Genomic DNA, 9,942 nt, shown 5'->3' on the forward strand with positions numbered 1-9,942 from the left:
GACCGTTGCCAGTACCGCCTGACTGGCCTTGTAGGGTTTTCGAGCGAGATTGTTGCCAGTGCCCCTTGACTGGCTCTTGTGCAGGTGGCACATAAAAGACACCATTTCGAGCGTGGCCGTTTTTGTGCGGGTGACACATAAAAGCACCCACTACACTCTCTGAGTGGTTGGCGTTAGGAAGGGCATCCAGCTGTAGAAACTCTGCCAAATTAGATTGGAACCTGGTGTAGCCATCCGGTTGCACCAGTCCTCAGTCAAATCGTCCAACCCATGCTAGCATGGAAAGCGGATGTTAAACGATGATGATGATGAGGATGATATTATAGACACCATCATATTTATTGCTGACATTGACAAATAAACAAGTTTTAGGTACTATTTGTTGTGGAAATTTGATATTTTTATGGGAAAACCTATAGCAGATCTAAGATATTGTACTAAAAACTATTTTTAAAAAATGCTCTCTTTAGAATTCTTTTTTACATTTTTTATCTTTACTGAGGCTTGTAAATATTAAATAACTATTTTACTAACTTCTGCTGTATTTTGATAACACAAAATATATTTAGTAACAAAGAAAGAAGTGCAGTGAATATGATCTTTCTTCAAATGTTATTTCTGTACATCAAGAACAAAGTAAATCATTTGCATTCAGTCTAAACTTAATATGTAAGTGTTTATGTTTGATTGAAAGTAGGACTTCATTTTGTTTTTTGAAAAACATATATACAGAATGAGAAAAAGTCTCTTTAAAATAATTAAAACCATATACAAGGAAATATTAGGATACAAGTTATATATATCTTTTGTGTAATAACGATAGTGTTTTATACACATTAGTCACACGCAAAATGCATATGACTGCAATGTTGCTTAAACTATTTAACCTCTTAGCATTAAAAACCAGCCATATATGACTCAAATATCCAACCTGTTTTATTGTTTCTGGCCTCTCACACCTATCCTACAATATCATTCTAAAAGTAAACAATCACATCACCAAAATTTCAAAGCTACAAGACAATGCATGTTTAATTCAAAGCAATGTAAATAAATAAGCATTACATTTGACAGTGTAATGTGACTGCTAAAGAGTTAAACAACTATATACTTGGTACTAAAAAGTGCCTGCAAGAAGGGGTTGATTTTGTTTGGCTTTATCAAGTAAGTTGTACATTCCTCTTATTCTTATATGTTTCAACAAAGAATATAGTTTGTAGTTGCTAATTTAACTGAATAAAAGAAGAGTATAATAATTAAGATCATTGTAATTTTCATTATTTGAAATAGTTTCACAAAGTTATTTTCATTCCTGAAATAAAACTGCTCAAGTTTAAGTAATAATATTTATTTTTTTAAAAAAGAAAGAATTTAAATATTGAATATTTAAAAAACCAACACCTCTAAGGTATTCAACATTTTATAAAAAAAAGGGGTAAAAATAAGGTCATCTTCCTGCTGTGTTATATCCTGAATAAGTCAATAATTCTAATACACTTTATATTGTATATCTGTGATTTTGGAAATCTGTTGTTATTGGAACAAATAATTGCATGTGCAAAACCAAATTTTATTTAAGGATAGAGCCAAGATTATGTTACTGGAGTCTGAATTGATTGCAACAGAAAGATTTTAATAGCATTACTAAGTCTTAATGACATTGCAAGATATTTGTTATGCAATCAAATAATATACTCTATACTATAAAATGGACATTATGTCATTACTGTGCTTCACTGAATATATTTTTATAGACAACACACATTTGGCTATTCACTTAAAACATTTCCCTCCCATTCCATCAACAAGGAATGCACTACTTTCATTTGGGAAATCCTAGTTCTTCACATCTTTCTTTCAGATATACTTTATTTTTGAATTCCTTTTACTCTTCTATCTATTTATCTTTTGGCTTCTACACTGATTATATAATGAATGCCTATAAATAGAGTGGTTTTACTTCTAGAGGCAGCTGCACCTAACATTCTTATAATATCAGAGCATATGATTAGAAGACCAAAGCAGAGTTGACGTTCCATCTGAAGTTATTTTCATAGAGCTAAAAATGTTGTGCTGCTTGTAAACAAGAAGATACAATACAGAGGAAAATACCCCCATCCTGTTGCAATTAGAATCTAGAAAACCAAGATGAGAGCTTCTAACTTAACTAAAGACAGTTTCTTTTTTTTATTTTTATTTTGTTTGCATAAGGTACTTAAAGATATTTGGAATATTGACAAATAACTTACCAGCACATGTAAACATGCACCAGATAGTGGATTTGTTTTAACATTTTATTATTAATAAATGTAATTGGAGGAATTTCCATTGAAAGCTATATTCCATTGTCTGCATGAACACACACACACATCAAACTCTCTCACCCACACACATTTTCTCTCTTTGTTTTTCAATATTGTATGCCATGTTTTTGGCATAGATTTTATGACTAGATGCTCTTCCTATCTTAAACATACTACTTATCTATCTATCTATCTATCTATATCTATATATATATATATATTTGTATGTCTTTGTGTCTGTGTTTGTCCTCCCACCATCACCTGACGACTGATGTTGGTGTGTTTACGTCCCCATAACTTAGTGGTTCAGTAAAAGTGGCCAATAGAATAAGTACTAGGCTTACAAAGAATAAGTCCTGGGGTCAATTTTTGCAACTAAAAATCTCTTTAAGGTGGTGCTCTAGCATGACCGCAGTCAAATGACAGAAACAAGTAAAAGAATAAAAGAAAGAATATATATCTTAAATTTGTTTATGGGAAATGTTTTGAATATGCAAATAAAGCTCCTATTCCATTATGCTGGCCACAATCTAATGATGCTGACTGGCGGACCAGTTTTTGGTGTTGCATCGAGTTGTACCAATATAATGCAGGATAAATATAGTAATAATAACAATAATCCTTGGATGGAATTCATAAAACACTTAATGCATTTCCATAAGTCACAAGTCTCTTAAGATCACTGTCCATATTCCTGGGATGATTACAGTGTAGTCTGTAGTATCCGTGGGCATTGGAGAGATCATCCAATGTTTACTAGAGGGATCTATATCCCTTTTGACCAGTATGAAGGTTTCTGTCTACCAAATCCACTCACAAGGCTTTGGTCAGCCCGAGGTTATAGTAAAAGACACTTGCCCAAGGTGTCACACAGTGGGACTGAACCCAGAACCATGTGGTTGGGAAGCAAACTTCTTACCACACAGCCATGCCTGCACCTACCCATGCACTTTTCACACCTGTGACGACATGAAGAGTGTGTGGATAGGCATGTAAGGGAGAGAGGAGGTGCCTGCAGTTGTTAGTGAACATAGGTGGTGGGATGGAAATAGGGGAGTTTTGACAGAGAACAGATTGTGTGTAGGTCTTTTTAAGCACTGCATATTGCCAGTCATCCCAGTACTCTGTTATCTCCATGAAGTTCAAGGTCTGCAAATCAGTCTTCACTACTTCATTCAACGAAGACCTAGATTTCCCTCTTCTAGAAGCTCCACCCACATTAAGTGATTGGCACTTCTTTCTACAGCTGTAATCCTTACGCATCACATGTGCATATCAGTGTGGTCTTCTTTCTTGCACATTCCACGAGATTCTTCTTATGCTCAATTTTTCTCACAACACATTTGTGCTTTGTCTTTCACGCATATTTATGTTGCACATCCAGCGGTGCATCCTAGCTTAGTTTCTTTCTGCACTTTACCAGTCCTCAGCATCCAAGGTCTGTATTTCACAATCATATAGATTCACCCATCACTCTGAAGGAAAAGATTTTTATTGCCAGCAGTGGTAATGGCTCCTTGAACTTTTTCAAACCTTTTTTAACACTGACTTCACAAGATCTCCTCTGTTAAATATGTCTCCTTGGTAACAAAAGCTATTGACTGCTTCTAGTGAACCATCTGGGCAATTAAGAGAATCTAGTTCCTGTCTCCTCATAGTAAGTATCGATCCAGTGTGTCTGTAAGCATACAAAGCTTATTTTCTGTTAATCTGCTTGCAATTCCACTACGTTTCTTGTGTGTCTATAAACTGGGTACAGCATATGGCATTTGTAACTACCCTTTATCTGCATATCAACTGAGGCTATTTCTTTGAAAATACCAAAGTCCTGCCTCTTACCCACTTATTATAATCTCAGTCTTTCTTAAGTTTACCAAATGGTTTGTTAAATCATGGTAGGCCATGCCCCCACTTATACATACACACACAATCTGTCCTCTGTCAAAACTCTCTCCATTTCCATCCCACCATCCATGTTCACTAACAACTGCAGGTTCCTCCTCTCCCTCACCTGCCTACCCACACACTTTTCATGCCCTCATATATCTACCATACCCACCTATCGGCCATTCCAAGTTCTCCCACTATCACTTGCTGCAGTCACCTCTTTCCATTCTCTAAACATTTCCCTTCACTCTTATGGAACATCCTCCTCTATTCCCTCTGTACTCCTTATACTCCCCCTCCACTGCTACCTAAGGATAGGGCCTGATACCATCTCCAACACCATCTGTTTCTGTCTCACTCTCTGTTTCTCTCTATCTCTCCTTCTCTCTTTTCCTGCCCCCACCCAATATTTCCTCTATAGTAAGACACCTATCTCTATCCCTCTATTATATTTTAACCTCTCACCTGGCTCAAAGCCACTCCTTTCCCAGCAGAGAGTCCTTCGTCTTGCAAGTTACTTGACAACCTTGCTGATGTTGGTGCCATGTAAAAGGGAAGAGGGAGATCCAAGAATGTATGAAATGAAGTAAGGAAGTAATCTCTGGATGTTGAACCTCACGGAAGAGGTGACAAAGAAGTAAGTTGAATGGTGATATGGTGATATTGAGTCATCCCATAAATAATGCGGTTTTTTAAAAATTGCATGAACTAAAAGTCAGAAAGGAATGGGATAAACTACCTGCATCAACTTGCTATAAAAGCAAGTAGTAATTTTACCTTGTCCTTATTCTTAGTGCAAGTTTTGAAGAGTGCAGTTCGATTTTGACAGTTATTTTTTCAAAGCTATAATGGAAGTGACAAAGGAGCATATTCAGCATATTTTGCTTTATGAGTTCAATAAAGGCAACAGTGCAATGGAAAGTGCAAGGAATATTAATGCAGTATATGGGGATCGGACAATAAGCGTAAGCCAATGCCAATGGTGGTTCCAGAAATTCCAAGCTGGAAACTACAGTCTAGAAGATGAGCCTTGTCCTGGAAGATCTGTAGAGCTTGACAAGAACGTCCTGCAAACCCTGGTGGAACAAAATCCCATTGTAACTGTTGAGGAACTTGCAAAGAAGCTTGGATTTCATCATTCAACCATTCATTGACACCCTTGTGCCATTGGAAAAGTCTGCAAATTGGGTCAATGGATTCCTAACAAACTTTCTGAGTCTAATCGCACACAGAGAGTGAATGTGTGCTCTTCTTTGCTGTCGTGTCTCTCAACTGAACCATTTTTGGACTGAAGCGTGACTGGTTGCAAGAAATGGGTTCTCTATAAAAATGTCAAGTGCCAAAGACAGTGGGTAAGGAAAGGAGAAACACCAGCACCCCAGGCTAAAGAAGGTCTTCACCCATGTATGGTGTTGTTATGATGGGATATGAAAGGTTTTGTCCACTGCTCCATCTGATGATCATTTATTCCATAGTGTTCAAAATGGAAAATATATGAATTCTGTAGAGGAGGTCAGAACAGTACTGGAGGAATATTTTTCATCATGGACAAGTGAATTTTGGAAGAGGGGCCTTGCAAGTCTACCAGATAGATGGAAGAGCATTATAGAAAATAAAGGAGAGTATATTTTAGATTAAAAAAGAATTTTGTTTATCTTACTTTGAAAAATAAAAGTATAAAAAAACTGCATTATTTATGGGATGACATCCCTCATTATTAACATCACCCCTCCCCACTCATATTTACCATTGACCACCCCAAGTATTGTTCTCCACTCACTACATTCCTGTGTACCTCTGTCCCTATCACTGGTCATCTCTTACTCTTCCCCATATACTTGCAGCCTTTATGCCTCATCTCTTATCTCCTTACCGCACATCTTTTCATCTCTCTCCTACCTAATGTATTATTATGCTGCTCAATACTCTTTGTGTTTGTTACCAGCCATCCTTCCTCATTCTTATCATTGTCCTTCTCCATTCATATTTATTATTGACCACCCCTTATTTTTGTTCACCATTACTCCACACTGAACTTCTTTCATGCTCCCCCTAAACTATTGCAGACTTTACCCACACCCTCTTCCTGACCTTCTGTCCTTACACTCTCTTCCATTCACCTTCTTTATTTGAAAGTACACTCTGGTATTTTATCACCACTTTTTTCATCTCTCTTTCCAGCTACACCCCACTTAATCCTATCCAACCATATAAAATGAAGTGTAGTCATAAATCTCCTCCACAACAAGCTTTATTCCTGTCCTTTCTATCATATTTTAATTCTTCAACACCTTGCATAAGGCTACATTTCTTTCCATTATTCTCCATCTCAGTCTAGAGGACTCTTAAGTTTTGTGAGTGACCTCACTCAAACTGGTGTCATGAAAAAGGCACCCAATACACTATTTAAAGCAGTTGACATTAGAAAGGGTGTCCAGTTGTAGAAATCATGCTGAAGCCGAGACACTGGAGCAAGCTGTCATCCTCCAACTCACTGGATCCTGTTGAATTATCCAACTATTGGCAGCATGGAAAGCAAAAGTCAAATAAACGAATATGGTAATGATGATGATATATGCATGTGTGTCGTGCTCATGATTGTAAAGTTGTAGGTTCAATTCCTGAGCTGGGTGGTACATTGCTTCCTTGAGTAATATACTTTATCTCACATTATACTTCATTTCCAGTCCACTCAGCTGTAAAGAAAAATGAATACCAACAGCTGAGAAGGAGTTAACATTGCAGTGAACTGGTGTCCTGGTCAGAGATGAACCTTGTTCTCTTGGCCTGATGAGTCTACATACACACACATATCCATTTATATATATATATATATATATCTTTTACTTGTTTCAGTCATTGGACTGCAGCCATGTTGGGACACCATCTTGACTAGTCTCTTTAGCTGAGTGAATCAACCCCAGCAGTAGATTATTTTTTTAAAAGCCTAATACTTATTTTATCAGTTACTTATGCCAAACTACTAAGTTAAGGGGACATAAACAAACTAACACTGGTTGTCAAGCAGCTGTTGGGGAACAAACACAGACACACACACACATATATATATATATGATAGGCTTCATTCTACCAAATTCACTCACAATGCTTTAGTTGGCCTGGGGCTATAGTAGAAGACCCTTGCCCAAAGTGCCATGCAGTGGGACTGAACCTGAAACCATGTAGATAGGAAGCAAACTTTTTACCACACCTATGCCTGTGCCTATATTGTATATATCCTACACATGTATATATATATCCTAGAAATTATTTCTAGGCCCTCCAGTTAACTAAAAGGTTTGTTTCATTGGTAAATCCTATTTAATATAGATCAAGTATTTTTCTCCAAATTATCACAAATCGTCTATTATAAATGACTTTAGTTAATTCTTACACATCCAAATGGAACCGTAAAAATGGCTTTTAATCCAAATAACATTTATCAAAAATTCTTACATATATTTTTCCTGTCCGTTAATAATCTATGAGAACTGACAAAGTAAAACATGAAATGTTTGTATATCTAATTAAATGGCTGTGCCCCAGCATTGAGAGCACAGTCGCTCAAACTAGTAAAAAAGTGAATACATTTTCAGATACATTTCTATGTGTAATTCGATTAAGAATAAAAAGTCAATTATAAGGAGATAATACAAATATCGAATAAAAAATATTTCCTTCTTAATATGTATGTAGTTTCGGTGATAACTTCATTGAATAATAATTTTCTGTGTTCTAACCTCTTTACGCGGAAAGAAACCAACAATACATATTTATTATTTGTTAGTTGACAAATTATTACTCTATTAAACAGCTTTACTTAACAGGTTTCATTCTTCATGCGTTCATCCTTCATCAAAAATTTGTCTGCGCGGAAAAATTATTCCCCTTATGTTGACTTTTTATTGCATTTCTACCCATCCGTACTTAGAGAACATCTGAGTGTATGTCATGCATGGAAGTAAGATCGGTTGTGTTTAGAAATTGTTGAAGAAATATTAGTGTATTACACTCTACATACGCAACCACTAGTAGCTCCTTTACAACTTAGAGCCAAGTTGGTTTTCTATCCAACGACGTAATCAACGATTGTGTGCAGAAAAAAAATTCTGGTCACATGGCTAAACCACCAGTTGTTAGTGACTAACAGCGTCATGCGAACCTCTGTACTTACCTCACCAATGCTGTAAGTTTCTATTTTTCTTCAAACCATTTCTAATGATTATTAATCATTTTTATTATAATACAAATTGTTTATTTCCTTGTTTATTTTATTAATATAGCCATATTTCAACCGGAATCATCAATAACAGTCTTTTTCTATTCTCGGAGTATTAAGGAGGAGGAGCACACCTCGTGGCTAAGCAAAATATTTTATAATAATAACAGTCTGATTAAGAAGCAGAAAGATAATTTTCGCCCCGTAGTACTCGACTGTTTTGACTAAGAGCTTTAATTTTTTACAATTTCGTAATTTTTCATAGCAAATTCCCCATTCCCTTCATCACTTTTTTGGTTAGCTCTCCCTCGCCAATTTCCGCCTCTCCTCGCCATCCTCACGTTAAGCCCCCATCTGTTGACGTGTTACGTGCACATTGACGCAAACACACGCAACAAACATTGGCACTTAAACATTTTATCATTTAGACATATATACACACAGGCCAGATTTCATAAACACAATCTCAGTTTTCGGTCTTTTTCTCAAATACACTGACTCATTATATATATATATACACACACACACACACACACACACACACACACACATATATATATATATATATATATATATATATATAGTCAGCTTCCACCTTTTTTTTCAGTTCTTTAAGCATCATTTATATATAGATGTTTTTATTTGTTATTTTCCCACTCTAGAAAAGAAAATATTTTCAATATAAACTGCGATTATCTGTGACTTGGGTTATTTTTGTTTTTGATGATATGAAGCTATATACATCTTGTCTTTCAGTTCTATTTTCAGAAATGAACCGATTTACGTATATGCATTTTTAAATCTGTAATTCCAACACTTACATACACAGTGCCCACACGACACATGTATACCACTTTCAATTTTCCTTTTAGTCTCTATAATGAACATACTCGACTTTTTCGCTTTTGGTGTTTCAAAATAATAGAATTGAACGGCAGAAATAATATATATATTTCATCAAACGATATTCTGTACGACTCGGAATAGCTTCGATTTTTAGTTTACATTGCCTTCAGGAACGCTTGCTTGTTTATTTAGGTAGGTTGGTGGGGTACAGTTGCGAACATCACTTGTGAAGAACAGAAATATTGTTATTTGTATTGCTTTTATTATTTAAAAGAGGCAGTATGGGAGCCAATAGCGTTAATAATAAAATTAATAAAGCTCTCTATTTTCGGCACAAAATAACAGTTTTCTTTTCCTTAATGCTATTAAATTAAGTCGATAGATTCTCACTGTTCATTTCTCCAAAACTATCTCTGGATTGTGAATTACATACTTCTTACGCCATCTATAGTTTTTTTTAAAAATAGCAAATTTACTCAATGTTTGACTCTGCATCTATTCTCCACTTCCGTCTTATAAACAGTCTAATAGATAGTCTAACACTTCATAATTTTCATTTTGAGTATGTGTGTGTGTGTGTGTGTGTGTGTATATATATATATATATATATATATATATATATATATATATAATACACACACACACACACACACATAATATATATATATATATATATATACACACACA

At 35.5% G+C, this 9,942-nt stretch overlaps 1 protein-coding gene across 3 annotated transcripts in view; it reads left to right on the forward strand.

Annotated features, from left to right (window-relative positions):
- The window catches only part of LOC106872863 (uncharacterized), a 221,158-nt gene that overhangs the window by 86,783 nt on the left and 124,433 nt on the right, over positions 1–9,942 (forward strand). Inside the window, exon 1 of one of the 3 annotated variants that reach the window (XM_052967246.1) lies at positions 8,118–8,376. The exons of the other annotated variants lie outside the window; for them this stretch is intronic. The gene's annotated coding sequence lies outside the window, so the exon portion shown is untranslated. Of the gene's footprint in view, positions 1–8,117; positions 8,377–9,942 lie in introns of those variants that run through there. 3 annotated transcript variants of the gene reach the window in all.

Source organism: Octopus bimaculoides, chromosome 4 (genome assembly GCF_001194135.2).
Source record: "Octopus bimaculoides isolate UCB-OBI-ISO-001 chromosome 4, ASM119413v2, whole genome shotgun sequence".
NCBI lineage: Eukaryota > Metazoa > Mollusca > Cephalopoda > Octopoda > Octopodidae > Octopus > Octopus bimaculoides.